The sequence below is a fragment of the Wyeomyia smithii genome, chromosome 3, assembly GCF_029784165.1.
Source record: "Wyeomyia smithii strain HCP4-BCI-WySm-NY-G18 chromosome 3, ASM2978416v1, whole genome shotgun sequence".
In the NCBI taxonomy this organism is placed as follows: domain Eukaryota; kingdom Metazoa; phylum Arthropoda; class Insecta; order Diptera; family Culicidae; genus Wyeomyia; species Wyeomyia smithii.
This window is the reverse complement of record NC_073696.1, coordinates 206133667-206150781: the sequence shown is the minus strand read 5'-3', so window position 1 is coordinate 206150781 and position 17115 is coordinate 206133667. Positions and strand designations below refer to the sequence as shown.

Here is a 17115-nt window from a genome sequence, read left to right as displayed (position 1 = left end):
ATCCTATCCTATCCTATCCTATCCTATCCTATCCTATCCTATCCTATCCTATCCTATCCTATCCTATCCTATCCTATCCTATCCTATCCTATCCTATCCTATCCTATCCTATCCTATCCTATCCTATCCTATCCTATCCTATCCTATCCTATCCTATCCTATCCTATCCTATCCTATCCTATCCTATCCTATCCTATCCTATCCTATCCTATCCTATCCTATCCTGTCCTATCCTATCCTATCCTATCCTATCCTATCCTATCCTATCATATCCTATCCTATCCTATCCCATCCTATCCTATCCTATCCTATCCTATCCTATCCTATCCTATCCTATCCTATCCTATCCTATCCTATCCTATCCTATCCTATCCTATCCTATCCTATCCTATCCTATCCTATCCTATCCTATCCTTTCCTATCCTATCCTATCCTATCCTATCCTATCCTATCCTATCCTGTCCTATCCTATCCTATCCTATCCTATCCTATCCTATCCTATCATATCCTATCCTATCCTATCCTATCCTATCCTATCCTATCCTATCCTATCCTATCCCATCCTATCCTATCCTGTCCTATCCTATCCCATCCTATCCTATTCTATCTTATCCTATCCTATCCCATCCTATCCCATTCTATCTTATCCTATCCTATCCCATCCTATCCTATCCTATCCTATCCTATCCTATTCTATCCTATCCTATCCTATCCTATCCTATCCTATCCTATCCTATCCTATCCTATCCTATCCTATCCTGTCCTATCCTATCCTATCCTATCCTATCCTATCCTATCCTATCCTATCCTATCCTATCATATCCTATCCTATCCTATCCTATCCCATCCTATCCTATCCTATCCTATCCTATCCTATCCTATCCTATCCTATCCTATCCTATCCTATCCTATCCTATCCTATCCTATCCTATCCTATCCTTTCCTATCCTATCCTATCCTATCCTATCCTATCCTATCCTATCCTATCCTATCCTATCCTATCCTATTCTATCTTATCCTATCCTATCCCATCCTATCCTATTCTATCTTATCCTATCCTATCCTATCCTATTCTATCCTATCCTATCCTATCCTATCCTATCCTATCCTATCCTATCCCATCCTATCCTATCCTATTCTATCTAATCCTATCCTATCCCATCCTATCCTATTCTATCTTATCCTATCCTATCCCATCCTATCCTATCCTATCCTATTCTATCTTATCCTATCCTATCCCATCCTATCCTATCCTGTCCTATCCTATCCCATCCTATCCTATTCTATCTTATCCTATCCTATCCCATCCTATCCTATCCTGTCCTATCCTATCCCATCCTATCCTATTCTATCTAATCCTATCCTATCCCATCCTATCCTATTGTATCCTATCCTATCCTATCCTATCCTATCCTATCCTATCCTATCCTATCCTGTCCTATCCTATCCTATCCTATCCTATCCTATCCTATCCTATCCTATCCTATCATATCCTATCCTATCCTATCCTATCCTATCCTATCCTATCCTATCCTATCCTATCCTATCCTATCCTATCCTATCCTATCCTATCCTATCCTATCCTATCCTATCCTACCCTATCCTATCCTATCCTATCCTTTCCTATCCTATCCTATCCTATCCTATCCTATCCTATCCAATCCTTTCCTATCCTATCCTATCCTATCCTATCCTATCCTATCCTATCCTATCCTATCCTATCCTATCCTATCCTATCCTATCCTATCCTATCCTATCCTATCCTATCCTATCCTATCCTATCCTATCCTATCCTATCCTATCCTATCCTATCCTATCCTATCCTATCCTATCCTATCCTATCCTATCCTATCCTATCCTATCCCATCCTATCCTATCCTATTCTATCTTATCCTATCCTATTCTATCTTATCCTATCCTATCCCATCCTATCCTATTCTATCTTATCCTATCCTATCCCATCCTATCCTATCCTATCCTATCCCATCCTATCCTATTCTATCTTATCTTATCCTATCCTATTCTATCTTATCCTATCCTATCCCATCCTATCCTATCCTGTCCTATCCTATCCCATCCTATCCTATTCTATCTTATCCTATCCTATCCCATCCCATCCCATTCTATCTTATCCTATCCTATCCCATCCTATCCTTTCCTATCCTATCCTATCCTATCCTATCCTATCCTATCCTATTCTATCTTATCCTATCCTATCCCATCCTATCCTATTCTATCTTATCCTATCCTATCCCATCCTATCCTATCCTATCCTATCCTATCCTATCCTATCCTATCCTATCCTATCCTATCCTATCCTATCCTATCCAATCCTTTCCTATCCTATCCTATCCTATCCTATCCTATCCTATCCTATCCTATCCTATCCTATCCTATCCTATCCTATCCTATCCTATCCTATCCTGTCCTGTCCTATCCTATCCTATCCTATCCTATCCTATCCTATCCTATCCTATCATATCCTATCCTATCCTATCCTATCCTATCCTATCCTATCCTATCCTATCCTATCCTATCCTATCCTATCCTATCCTATCCTATCCTATCCTATCCTATCCTATCCTATCCTATCCTATCCTATCCTATCCTATCCTATCCTATCCTATCCTATCCTATCCTATCCTATCCCATCCTATCCTATCCTATTCTATCTTATCCTATCCTATTCTATCTTATCCTATCCTATCCCATCCTATCCTATTCTATCTTATTCTATCGTATCCCATCCTATCCTATCCTATCCTATCCTATCCTATCCTATCCTATCCTATCCTATCCTATCCCATCCTATCCTATCCTATCCTATTCTATCTAATCCTATCCTATCCCATCCTATCCTATTCTATCTTATCCTATCCTATCCCATCCTATCCTATCCTATCCTATCCCATCCTATCCTATTCTATCTTATCCTATCCTATCCTATTCTATCTTATCCTATCCTATCCCATCCTATCCTATCCTATCCTATCCTATCTCATCCTATCCTATCCTATTCTATTTTATCTTATCCTATCCCATCCTATCCTATTCTATCTTATCCTATCCTATCCCATCCTATCCTATCCTATCCTATCCTATCCTACCCTTTCCTATCCTATCCTATCCTATCCTATCCTTTCCTATCCTATCCTATCCTTTCCTATCCTATCCTATCCTATCCTTTCCTATCCTATCCTATCCTATCCTATCCTATCCTATTCTATCTTATCCTATCCTATCCCATCCTATCCTATTCTATCTTATCCTATCCTATCCCATCCTATCCTATCCTATCCTATCCTATCCTATCCTATCCTATCCTATCCTATCCTATCCTATCCTATCCTATCCTATCCTATCCTATCCTATCCTATCCAATCCTTTCCTATCCTATCCTATCCTATCCTATCCTATCCTACCCTATCCTATCCTATCCTATCCTATCCTATCCTATCCTATCCTATCCTATCCTATCCTATCCTATCCTATCCTATCCTATCCTATCCTATCCTATCCTATCCTATCCTATCCTATCCTATTCTATCCTATCCTATCCTATCCTATCCTATCCTATCCTATCCTATCCTATCCCATCCTATCCTATCCTATTCTATCTTATCCTATCCTATTCTATCTTATCCTATCCTATCCCATCCTATCCTATTCTATCTTATCCTATCCTATCCCATCCTATCCTATCCTATCCTATCCCATCCTATCCTATTCTATCTTATCCTATCCTATCCCATCCTATCCTTTCCTATCCTATCCTATCCTATCATATCCTATCCTATCCTATTCTATCTTATCCTATCCTATCCCATCCTATCCTATTCTATCTTATCCTATCCTATCCCAGCCTATCCTATCCTATCCTATCCTATCCTATCCTATCCTATCCTATCCTATCCTATCCTATCCTATCCTATCCTATCCAATCCTTTCCTATCCTATCCTATCCTATCCTATCCTATCCTATCCTATCCTATCCTATCCTATCCTATCCTATCCTATCCTATCCTATCCTATCCTATCCTATCCTATCCTATCCTATCCTATCCTATCCTATCCCATCCTATCCTATCCTATTCTATCTTATCCTGTCCTGTCCTATCCTATCCTATCCTATCCTATCCTATCCTATCCTATCATATCCTATCCTATCCTATCCTATCCTATCCTATCCCATCCTATCCTATCCTATCCTATCCTATCCTATCCCATCCTATCCTATCCTATTCTATCTTATCCTATCCTATCCCATCCTATCCTATTCTATCTTGTCCTATCCTATCCCATCCTATCCTATCCTATCCCATCCTATCCTATTCTATCTTATCCTATCCTATTCTATCTTATCCTATCCTATCCCATCCTATCCTATCCTGTCCTATCCTATCCCATCCTATCCTATCCTATTCTATCTTATCCTATCCTATCCTATCCTATCCTATTCTATCTTATCCTATCCTATCCCATCCTATCCTATCCTATCCTATCCTATCCCATCCTATCCTATCCTATTCTATCTTATTCTATCCTATCCCATCCTATTCTATCTTATCCTATCCTATTCTATCTTATCCTATCCTATCCCATCCTATCCTATCCTATCCTATCCTATCCTATCCTATCCTATCCTATCCTATTCTATCCTATCCTATCTTATCCTATCCTATCCCATACTATCCTATCCTATCCTATCCTATCCTATCCTATCCTATCCCATCCTATCCTATCCTATCCTATCCTATCCTATCCTATCCTATCCTATCCTATCCTATCCTATCCTATCCTATCCTATCCTATCCTATCCTATCCTATCCTATCCTATCCTATCCTATCCTATCCTATCCTATCCTATCCTATCCTATCCTTTCCTATCCTATCCTATCCTATCCTATCCTATCCTATCCTATCCTATCCTATCCTATCCTATCCTATCCTATCCTATCCTATCCTATCCTATCCTATCCTATCCTATCCTATCCTATCCTATCCTATCCTATCCTATCCTATCCTATCCTATCCTATCCTATCCTATCCTATCCTATCCTATCCTATCCTATCCTATCCTATCCTATCCTATCCTATCCTATCCTATCCTATCCTATCCTATCCTATCCCATCCTATCCTATCCTATCCTATCCTATCCTATCTCATCCTATCCTATCCTATTCTATTTTATCCTATCCTATCCCATCCTATCCTATTCTATCTTATCCTATCCTATCCCATCCTATCCTATCCTATCCTATCCTATCCTATCCTATCCCATCCTATCCTATGCTATTCTATCTTATCCTATCCTATCCCATCCTATCCTATTCTATCTTGTCCTATCCTATCCCATCCTATCCTATCCTCTCCTATCCCATCCTATCCTATTCTATCTTATCCTATCCTATCCCATCCTATCCTATCCTATCCTATCCCATCCTATCCTATCCTATTCTATCTTATCCTATCCTATCCCATCCTATCCTATCCTATCCTATCCTATCCCATCCTATCCTATCCTATTCTATCTTATTCTATCCTATCCCATCCTATTCTATCTTATCCTATCCTATTCTATCTTATCCTATCCTATCCCATCCTATCCTATCCTATCCTATCCTATCCTATCCTATCCTATCCTATCCTATTCTATCCTATCCTATCTTATCCTATCCTATCCCATACTATCCTATCCTATCCTATCCTATCCTATCCTATCCTATCCCATCCTATCCTATCCTATCCTATCCTATCCTATCCTATCCTATCCTATCCTATCCTATCCTATCCTATCCTATCCTATCCTATCCTATCCTATCCTATCCTATCCTATCCTATCCTATCCTATCCTATCCTATCCTATCCTATCCTATCCTTTCCTATCCTATCCTATCCTATCCTATCCTATCCTATCCTATCCTATCCTATCCTATCCTATCCTATCCTATCCTATCCTATCCTATCCCATCCTATCCTATCCTATTCTATCTTATCCTATCCTATCCCATCCTATCCTATTCTATCTTATCCTATCCTATCCTATCCTATCCTATCCTATCCTATCCTATCCTATCCTATCCTATCCTATCCTATCCTATCCTATCCTATCCTATCCTATCCTATCCCATCCTATCCTATCCTATCCTATCCTATCCTATCTCATCCTATCCTATCCTATTCTATTTTATCCTATCCTATCCCATCCTATCCTATTCTATCTTATCCTATCCTATCCCATCCTATCCTATCCTATCCTATCCTATCCTATCCTATCCCATCCTATCCTATGCTATTCTATCTTATCCTATCCTATCCCATCCTATCCTATTCTATCTTGTCCTATCCTATCCCATCCTATCCTATCCTCTCCTATCCCATCCTATCCTATTCTATCTTATCCTATCCTATCCCATCCTATCCTATCCTATCCTATCCCATCCTATCCTATCCTATTCTATCTTATCCTATCCTATCCCATCCTATCCTATTCTATCTTATCCTATCCTATCCCATCCTATCCTATTCTGTCTTATCCTATCCTATCCCATCCTATCTTATCCTATCCTATCCTATCCTATCCCATCCTATCCTATCCTATTCTATCTTATCCTATCCTATCCCATCCTATCCTAATCTATCTTATCCTATCCTATCCCATCCTATCCTATCCTCTTCCATCCTACCCTAGATTTTATTCGATTCAAGCAGATTGTTAAAACGCTTCAAACATAAAAATAATAGTTCAGTTTTCACTAAATCCAATGATATTTCAAATTTATTGTAATATCTGTCTTTTGTCTATTTTGCCTATTGCATTTGTTTTGACTATTGCATTTGTTGTTTCGCTCTACAGGTTTTGTTATTATCAAAGTTTAGTTATTTTAATATTTATGTACTTTTTCAAAACCAAGAGAAAAGATAAACCAATTCAATGACTTGAGATTTAGGGGAACTGCTCCATATTCATCTCAGCCCATATATTCATCTCATACAACATGAAAACATAATTGAAAACAGGAAAAATCGCATGTTTTCTTCTTAAACCAATTTGCTAATCCATGGAATGGATTCTTCTTAGTTCACTTTAGATTCCTCATGAAGTATAATCTTCAAAAATTCACTTAAAAGCATCAAATTTGATATTATAGTCGGGCATCTGCACTCGAAAACTAATTTAATTCAATCACCTACCTCAGAAAACAAAATCCGCACATTCTTCTATACGGCTACAACGGGACTCGTTCAGCACCCAACCAAAAATTTTTTCATCACTAGCGGACCACTTTTTATTTAAATCAATAAACAAAATCACTCACAACACAAAGAATGCTTTAATCTTTGAAATGTTCACCTCAAATTTTCAAAAACAAGCTTGAATTAGCAGAAATATATGAGATGAATTTCTACAATTCCTAAATTTCAACAGTATGTATTGTCATCTGTTTCCACTGCGTTGAAGTAAATCAAAAGTTGCCAAATCAGTTTCTGTTAAAACGAAAAAATCAAACTGAAAATGTTGAATTATTCTGACATAATAGACATTAATGGACAGCACTGCAGTGATTACCTAGGTTACCAATTTTGCACGTAAACAACTACAGCGGATATCTAGGTAACCTACTACGACGGGCTGCGGCTACGTTCATTCATGATAATGTGATTCATTCATGATTAACAGTGTGATGAATATTGGGGCGTCGTGAGATGAATAATTGAGCAATGCGCAATGGAAGCGCTGTGAAAAATGGTTTGTTTTATAAAATTCAGGATAAATCTAGCTAATTTTACTAACTATACAATGCTGAACGATTCCATAAGAGCACATAAGCATATTTAGTTTATTTGTTCAATGATTTCGTGAAAATTTGGTGTTTAATCCGAGCATTCTTCGTGAATATCGGCTCAATGAGACGAATAATGGAGCAGTTCCCCTACCCGTTTGAATAGAACATCGGATAATTTCGGTAGACAGCGGTTGCGCTTGTGGCAGGATTTACATTGGATTGTTGTAGGAAACTCGCCTAATAAAACCGCAGCCGAGGTTGTTTAATACCCCATTGTATGTTTTTGGGGACTTAGACACTCAAATAAAATAACGGCTAAGACGTATTAGCATACATTTACAATTTAACTTTGCTGAAAAAAACGGATATTTTCTAAAATGTTATTTGAACTAAAACAAGCAAAAACAAAGTTTTTCTAAATATATAGAAATACTACAACAAATCTATTAAAAATTTTACACTATCTTTTAACAAGATATTATTCGTTCATGTTTACTGACAAGGCAATTTACAAAGTAAATTTTCTTACTATTTTGTTAGCAAATCAGGTGAATTTGGTTTACGTAAAAAGTGAATCATTATTGTTGCTATCTACAGAATAAAAAAATATAATCAGTGGCAAACAGTAACGAAAAAGTCTGATTATAGAATCACATGAAAAAGCATACTGGTAGGAGCAATTTATGACTCGGTTGCCAGGCGTCGAATCTGTGTTCACAGCCAACTTTGTACAAAGCCCCAGCAGCGCGCGGGGCTGTATTTAGCGAAGCTCAGCCATCGCCATCAATGGTGGAGAATCAATTTTCCGGTCCATAAACCCAAGCTCCACCAGAAGAAGAACGTCGTCCACAGTATCTATCCACAAAGGACCACGACGGTGATAACCGAGAGCTCCAAACTTTCTTCCAAGTTTCCGCCGCTGTTTCGAACTGTCGCTAGGATATTTCTTACGAGGAATCAATTTAATATTTTCATCGAAACTATTATGGAAGAAAACGGTCGTTCGACACTGGATTGTGGAGCACCCTGGGTCTGCCACAGCCTCTCCCAGGACGACGAAGGTGGGGTAAATAAATATCATCTAACCGACAAACATAGTTCTATACAATATGCGACCAACTATCGGCGAGTTTGCTGCAGGAGGAAAATGTTGGGCTATTTTGTGGTAAAAGATATACAGCTCCGGAAGGCACTATACTTCCAAAAGGATGTTCCAGCAATGGGGCAGCGCTAGGCCACTTATTACTTGTTCTGCTACTAGAGTGGTGCCGTAATACTTGCAGTGGCGGAACAGAACACTTGAGTCGAATTGAGAAAATGAAATGGATCGTAAAATATACACTATAAATAATAGCTAGAAAGTTTGCGCCGACCGCTATAACAGTATAGCTCTTCTTGTTCAGGGAAAAAATATTCTTTGCTGGCGGTGTAGGATGTTGTCGAAATTTTTATTCCTTTAGATTTGTATCTCCGAGAAATGTATTGAAATGTACAAGATATTAAGCATCATTACAATTATTTTAAGTGTTCTTAAGAAGTTCAAAGCAATCTGTAACGATGCAGAATCAGAACAGAATTTCTACTATACTATTCTGAAGAATTAATTATTGTTGGTGTAGAGTTGTAAATGATGGATAAAATGGTAACGTTTCCTTTTATCATTCGAGTTTATGATTATGGACTTTATGATTTCTATTAACCATTAGAAATATGCTAATAGGAACATAAACAAACTTTTTATAAATCTTTTTTGAATATTAAATTTAAAATTTTTAATAATGATCCAACAAAAAAAATCGTTTGCATAAAATATTATGGAACTTTTAATCCATTTTGATACCATTACAACCGATAGAGAATGTTTGGCTAATTCAACTAACAAAATTGAAACTAAAATACCTAGCAGCGTTTAGGAGGCAAATACTCTGAGTCAACAGCTTTGCAACAGCCAGAAGTGCACATACAAAGGCGGAAACATTGCACAAAGTTCTTCTCGTCGATCTCTCGACCCCGTTCGTATGCATCATTGACTCGATACCGATACGATAAAAGTAAACTTGAGAAACGAGTCACAAGTTCCACAAAGCAAAAGATAACCGAATAAAACACTAACCGGATCGGTTTGCATCTTTGTGTGAGATGCATGCTGCTGCTGTACATGAGTGCAAAGAAAACAAGTCCGACTATTTCAAGCGGAAATTTGGTTCATTAAATTTCTTATTGAATATTTTATGGTGGCTTGTAACGGCTATTAGCATGTAAGCAAGTGCGAAACCAAGCCACCGACAAACTGGAGAAAAGTTTTAGAACGGCTGCATGGCTTATCTCATGGAAGTTGACCAAATACCACAAACAGTTCAACCGGAATTGCAACTTTATTGTCGTGTAAATGGAGCCCTGTACTGATAAAGGAAGACAGGATACATATATTTTGTGGTGCTACAATGAACCATACAAGGTATGCATGTTGATCAACTAAACATAAGGATTGCCAGTCCCTTTAATAATCATTGAGTCTTTGAAAAATTAGTACCTAACACTCAACATTTTTTTCATCAAAAAAAATCTGAATCATAAAATTGCCCCACTAACGTTTTCTGCCGCATTTACGCACACGTGTTTCTCGAGCAATATGAACATGTAGCCTACACTTTTCAGAATAGACCAGGCAAAGTTTTTCGTTTGTCAGTTATAGTCCTAGATGAGAAAGCTTTCTATACCGGATGATGGTTTCAACGAGCGAGCAGTAGATAGAACGCATGAAAGGTTTACATCCTGCCATCTTCCGTCCCAGTAGATCCGGTCATATCGCCGCTACTATCTTTCACCAGAGGCTGCAGCATCCGCAGCGGAAGATGATGTCCAATGTGTCACAAACTGTATCCTCGTCTCTCTATCGCACTCGAGCTGTGAGTAACGGTGATGAAACGAAAATAAAATTTCACCCCTAATAGCTTAACATATTTTTCCCAAATTGACTAATTTATCTTCACTTTTCATTTTTGTTACAGTTACGTTGTTCTACAGCGGCGTAGGCGGAAAATTTCACGTCGACAACTTTGCGCGCGCTCCGTTGCACAAAGTTCACATGTACTGTGCGGAAGTTGTAGCTCCCGGAATTTCCTGCAGGCATAAATTTAGGCCGAACAATAATGTCGGTTCGTTTGTCACCGATGCATGTTGGTAATCGAATTAGGCTCGTTGTGATAGTGGAGTCAAATTGACATATTTAGAGGGAATTTGAATAGAATTTAATGGTGTAATAATTTTAAAGTGGGAGTAGATCACTACGCAGTAATAATTGATTTATTATTATATCAAATAGTTGATTCCGGTATCAGTGTTCATTTACTCAATGGAATGATCATTGAAATTTCCACTTTGTTTGATAATTTCAAAAATACATTAATAAATTATGATTTTTCACTTATGTACCAATAATTCCAATTTTTGGAGCTGCCTTCAGAATAATTGTAATTAATAATAATGAACATGAAGTTTGAGTTATTTTCGAGCAGCAAAATAGTCCTATTGCGTGGATGTAAGCACTAGCTGCATTGTTTGTATAAAATTTCACCGAATAACATTAAGTGGAAATGCAGATACGGCTGCCTGCAACGCAAAATGTATTATTTCTCAGAAATATTGCTTCGTGGAAAGTAAATTTTTGCGAAAAACCATTCCACAGAACTAGTTTCGGGGAAAGTTATTTTGTGGAAAGGAACGGTTCACGAGAAATCACTTTGCACAATATAAGATTTCGCAGAAAATTATTCGCTGAATTATATTTCGGTAGTGTGGCCGTAGTGAAGCAACGTACATATATAATTACACTACGAACAATAAAATAAATATAACCCGGAGCAAAAAACAGACAACGAGTAAGCTCTCGATACCCGAAACTTAACGGAATAGATATACACAAAAGCCACAAATCAAATTAAACACATTCTCATCGATAGTTTTAATCAATCACGCTTTTTTCGCGGATATCATCGAATTTGGAATGATGAAATGATGAAGTAACGTAAATAAAAATTTGATTTCGTAGAATCTTATCACCAGCAAATGAAAAACTGATGCAGTACTAAAGCCCCACAAAGCCAACCCAAGCAACAATTTGAATTTCCACAATTAGACTGCGTCGTTTTTTTGTCAACAACACGTAAAGTAAGTGAAAACTGATTAGACTAGCTAATTTGTAATTACACAATGCAGGGATAGATGAAAAATTCCCCCATTAAATCAAGCGAAAATACATTCATTTCCATTCATTAGCGCTTACCGAAAAGCATTTTGGAAATCTCCGTGAGTTGGAAGGAATAAATTCAATTTCTAAATGGCATCCGCCGCTGTTTCCAACTCTTTCGACCCTTCCCGAGCGCAGTCTGAACTACGCAGACTTTTATTTCCAGGGAAATATATTACACGAAATCAACGAACAAGTTTTAACAAAGAAACAGAAGTTAATATATTTATTGATACAATTAAAAACTTTGCTTTCAACGAAAACGGGCGAAAATATAAAACAGGAACATTGGCATTAAAACCCGTGAATAAAATGCCGGAAGATTTAATGCGATTCGCAAACGAATAAATCGAAGCTAGGCCGCAGTGCGTTACTGAAACTCGGATAACGCGCTGTATGGCGGGCGGTAACCGACCCGGGACGTTGCTGAGCATTCCCCGTTGCCGTCAAAGGTCACCCCCGCCGGATGGTGAAAACAAAACGAAACGGAGGCAAGTTGTGCTTCGATACCCCTCGTGTCCAGCTGGCAGGACAAACAACCAACGGTGGTATTTATGCTGCAAATAAATTTCCCCATTCAGCTTTTCTCAGCTATGTCAAATGAAAGTGTGAGCAGACATAATTCGTGAAATAATAATTTTGAAGCGCTTTTGTGGTGAATTATTATTATTACTGAGAAAATCAAATAAATGCGGAACTTATTCCAAGCCTTGAAAGAATCATCAATATTATATACAATTGTTGGTATAGATGTATCAGTAAATAACAGATAGCACCATAAATCCGGTACGGGGCGATCCTTCACAGGAGCACAAAGTACCCAGCGCTCCCATCATTAAACCTATTTCAACCGTCTGATGCGATGAAAAAACCCTACTCAAAGTACATAGAAAACCCTTGTAGAAATAACAAAAAGAATATTTTTAAACTTCATATTTCGAACTACTAGTTTCATTCGTCGCACTGCAAAGACCTCATTCTACAGTGAAACGAAGAAAACAATTTCCCGTAGCTCCCACTTCTAACACGAACGGGGCACAAACCAGAGGGCTAATATCTTCTGTCAGATTTATGCAACCGACGCTCGAAGATAGCATTAGTTTTCAAAAGTCAATTTGCTGTGAATTGTGTACGGATGTTTGAAATTCAAAACATCTCGCACCGAAGAGCCGATATTCAAACAGAAAAACAAACTTCTGATAGGTGTCATATTAGATCTGACCAAATAGGTGGCAGAGATGGCTGTTCGCCTGGGTTGTCGCTTGTCAGTACTTTTATATTAAATCTAAATATATCTTTCGTTTCCAATAGAGTGTTATGGGGTAAAATTTGACCCCAAACAGTGAAAAGTGCATTTGTGACTATCCGTGAATGAAATTATCATCTCTTTCAGCTAACTTTCTACAGCTAATAGACCCCTTGCGGAACTCATGTCCAGTTTGGAGTCAAGTCGCGAGTTTGGATTGAACATTTAGTATTTGTTGATCTAAACCTTCCTACTAGTACAAGTGAGAAATACCGAGGTTCACCGCAACCCCATACCGAATCTTTTGCCGAGCGATTTTGCGTATCTTTTGTGTGATTGTTTGCAGCTCATTTTTTCAGAAGTTTTTGTACAGAACATGATAACATAAAATGTTTAAAACTCGTTTTTCTTCCGAATGTAGAAACTTCTTACAATATTTTTGCTGCAATTTTAATGTACGGAAACGAATTCATCTTTCTTATCACCATTATATAAAAGTTTTAAAGAGAAAAACGGAAATCCAACGCGTGTGCACAATTATCCTGGGTTCTTCATACAGCATTCAGAAACCTTTTAAATAATCCAATATTTTCTTTCAAAGCGCCCCAAAACCCAGGCAATTAGGCTGCCTAGAAGAAAATCGGATCGACACACTCATGCACTGGGATGTAACATTGTCGTATCGATCAAATCTTTAATGATGGAGAGGATTATAAATAATTCATAACAACCCTGGACTGGACTATACCATCCCCGTAGAAGGTTACTTTTACAGCTTATACAACTGAGCGGATTAGAAACCTATTTTCATTGTAGTCATATGCAAAAGATAGGAAGTGTGTAAGTCCAGTAAAATATTCCATTCACCATGCAAAGATAGTTAGCATATTCTCGGCCACCTTTTTACATTTCTGCTACTATATATGTCCTCCTACGTTTGCTGTGTACCCCGTAAAAGCAAAGGCGTTACTGGATATTGAAATATCATGCTTGCAACAAGCCGTTGATTCAAGAGATTAAAACATGTGTGGGGCAGGATATTTGGTCATGAGGTCCGGTTCGGTAAATAAAAATCTAGCCTGAGATTAAACAAGGTCAAGACTGTCGAAATGAATATTCCTTTCTTCGTTAATTGAAATAGCATAAATTGTTAAGATGACATGAATGCGAATTTTCATTATTAGCCCAAATCCTAATGCATGTCTTCAACGAGATAGATGTGACTTTAACTTATGAAGCATATATTTTCTCCCTCTGAACCTGTAAGAGTAAAGGCAAACTATCAAATTTTACCAAGAATAGTTCTCATCACACATAGACTTCTTTGATAAACATGGCTTAACAGACATGAAACACATGCCGAACGCCATCATCAGCATACGATAGTAATTTCATTGGTGTGGTCTAGGTTAGAGAGAAATACAACAATCCAACCTGTCACTAGTCATAAACAAATAAATTGCATGACTAAACTGCCGGCACCCGCATAACTGTCCCATACTGATTTTGGTCACTTTTGAGTTATCATCTGGAATCGAAATAATTGTTATTATATTTTCTGTAAAAAAATTAAAATTGATACTTTTGTATGGAAAAACATGGAAAAAATACCAAGTTGTTTTTGTCCCATATTGAAAGTACCCGCAATACAGTCCCACTGCATAGTGGTACAAACTTCAAATATATAATTTTGCTCCAGATTAGTGTATATCGAATTATTTTAGGCATATAGAAGTATGTCATTTAATTAAAGACTAATGTTGTTTTCTGTAATTCAATCTACGTTGCCAATGATACCGCCGGTTACTGGTTGAATTTATATGTTTTGGGACAAAATATGCGGGTACTTTTGAAATGTACCCGCATATTTTGTCCCATTTTGTCTTTTTTTCAAGTTATATAACGTAAAACCAATTCCATCCATGGTTTTTTGTTCTCAACGATAAACTTGTGGTAACATGAAACTGTTATGGTCATTGGTTCTGGATGTAATTGCTGGAAATCCGAAAATTCACGGATAACATAAAATCGCCGTTTACTCAACATGTTGTTTTTCATTATGGGACAGTTATGCGGGTACCGGCAGTAAAGGCTAACCAACCAACCATCAACCCCTAGGAGAGATATCGTAGTGACGCCGATAAGTAGTCGTTAGTATGCTGCCAGTTTTGATGCTATCAGTCGGTCCAGCGTAAGGAAAACTTGCATCGAGCTCATCTAGGGTGACCAAACTTTCTAATTCATCTGCAGAAAGCTTAAAATTACAATTCGTTCCTATTCTCCTAAATTTAAAAGTTTGATCGATTGTTGCGTCATTTTTCTCGAAAAACACGTAAAAGATTCATAGCTTTATTAATTACAAATTAATTACGAAATTGTCTAAGAAATCGTAAAAAATAGATTAGCATTAAAATACACTGGGGTCTTTTTACGGGGTTATTTTTGTGCGGTTTTTTTATACGCGACTTTTTCTACGCGATTTTTTACAATGACGTGAATTACTTTTACGCGGGTTTTTGAAATAACGCGGATTGTTTTTACGCGATTTGGAAGATTATTTTTACGCAGTATTGAATAAGTTTAGTATAAGTAAATCCAATTAAGTAAAAATCAATCGTATGGTTCATGACAATAAGAAATTCTGTTTTATGAATCTAAATAATGCATATTTTTATTATATTTGATGTTATTATCAAATAAGAAGGCAATTTCCGTTGATTCAGGAAAAAGGAACAAAACTACATTAATAATTGTACAACGATAATAGTCAGGGTCGTTGCGATTAGCTTCCGATTAAAGAATGAAAGCTTAAACATGCGGCAAAATTATTATACAAAAAAATATAGTCATGTTCTTCAATGAATTTTCATTTTAGAAGCAGTATAAACTCATTTTGTGTGTTTCGTTACCATTTTTATATCATTTTTCAAGTTAATGTTTACTTACGTGCCATTATTTTTATTCGGATCTTATTATTGAATGGAGTTTTTTTTACGCGATTTTTTAAAATAACGCGTTTTTTTTATACGCGGATTTTTTCAACGCGGTACAACCAACCGCGTAAAAAAAGACCCCAGTGTAATTTAAAAGTTAAACAAAAAAGTAGGAGGGTGATCTCACATGACGTTGGATTTTTTCATTAAAACAAATAGTAGCCGGAATTGTATCGCTAGTATTTTCTGCAATTCATTCTAACAGTGTTTTTCTAAATGCTGAGACGTTAAAGTGATTTTTTTTTCTTCATCTATAGTTTATTTGACACGGCACAAATACAATTCAATGTTTAACGGCGCCAATTATATCTGGTAGCTTACTTTCTAAAGTATCTTAATAACTAAAAGCAAATTTTTTATCCTCGCTGCCGACTACGAGCTGAAACTAAATCTAACTTAAAGCTAGAATATTTTGCATTAAAAGCACAGGTTTGCTGTTTGATGGTTTTCATTGCCATAGGTAAGCAGCATATTAAATTTGTTCCGCTGCTGGGCCAAGATATTACGGACTGGCATATTGGGTTGTTTCCATCGGGCCTTGAGAGTATCGTGCGGGTCTGATTGCTGTTTCCGGATCCGGGGTCTTAACGTGTTCTTGTCGTTTGATTTGATGTAGGCGGAAGGGGATAGGACGAAACTGGGGCGTGGATGGATTTCAGGAAAACGTATATAAGGGACATGTAGGATAGGTCACGGCTCGCCAAGACATCACGAACAGGAACAGCCGGCTGCCTACCTTCGGCCTGCAGGGAAGCTATTAATCTAGACCTGGCGTCACGGTGTACAGGGCATGGCCAAACAACGTGCTCTATGTCGTGATAACCTTCACCACAGGCACA

The 17115-nt window shown here is 37.5% G+C and overlaps 1 long non-coding RNA gene across 1 annotated transcript; it reads left to right on the top strand.

Annotated features, from left to right (window-relative positions):
• The first annotated feature begins 9324 nt into the window (after positions 1–9324).
• On the top strand, positions 9325–11117 carry LOC129731445 (uncharacterized). The gene is made up of 3 exons (XR_008729022.1): positions 9325–10246; positions 10447–10697; positions 10800–11117. It is a non-coding gene; the product is annotated as an uncharacterized LOC129731445 (long non-coding RNA).
• Positions 11118–17115: the final 5998 nt, after the last annotated feature.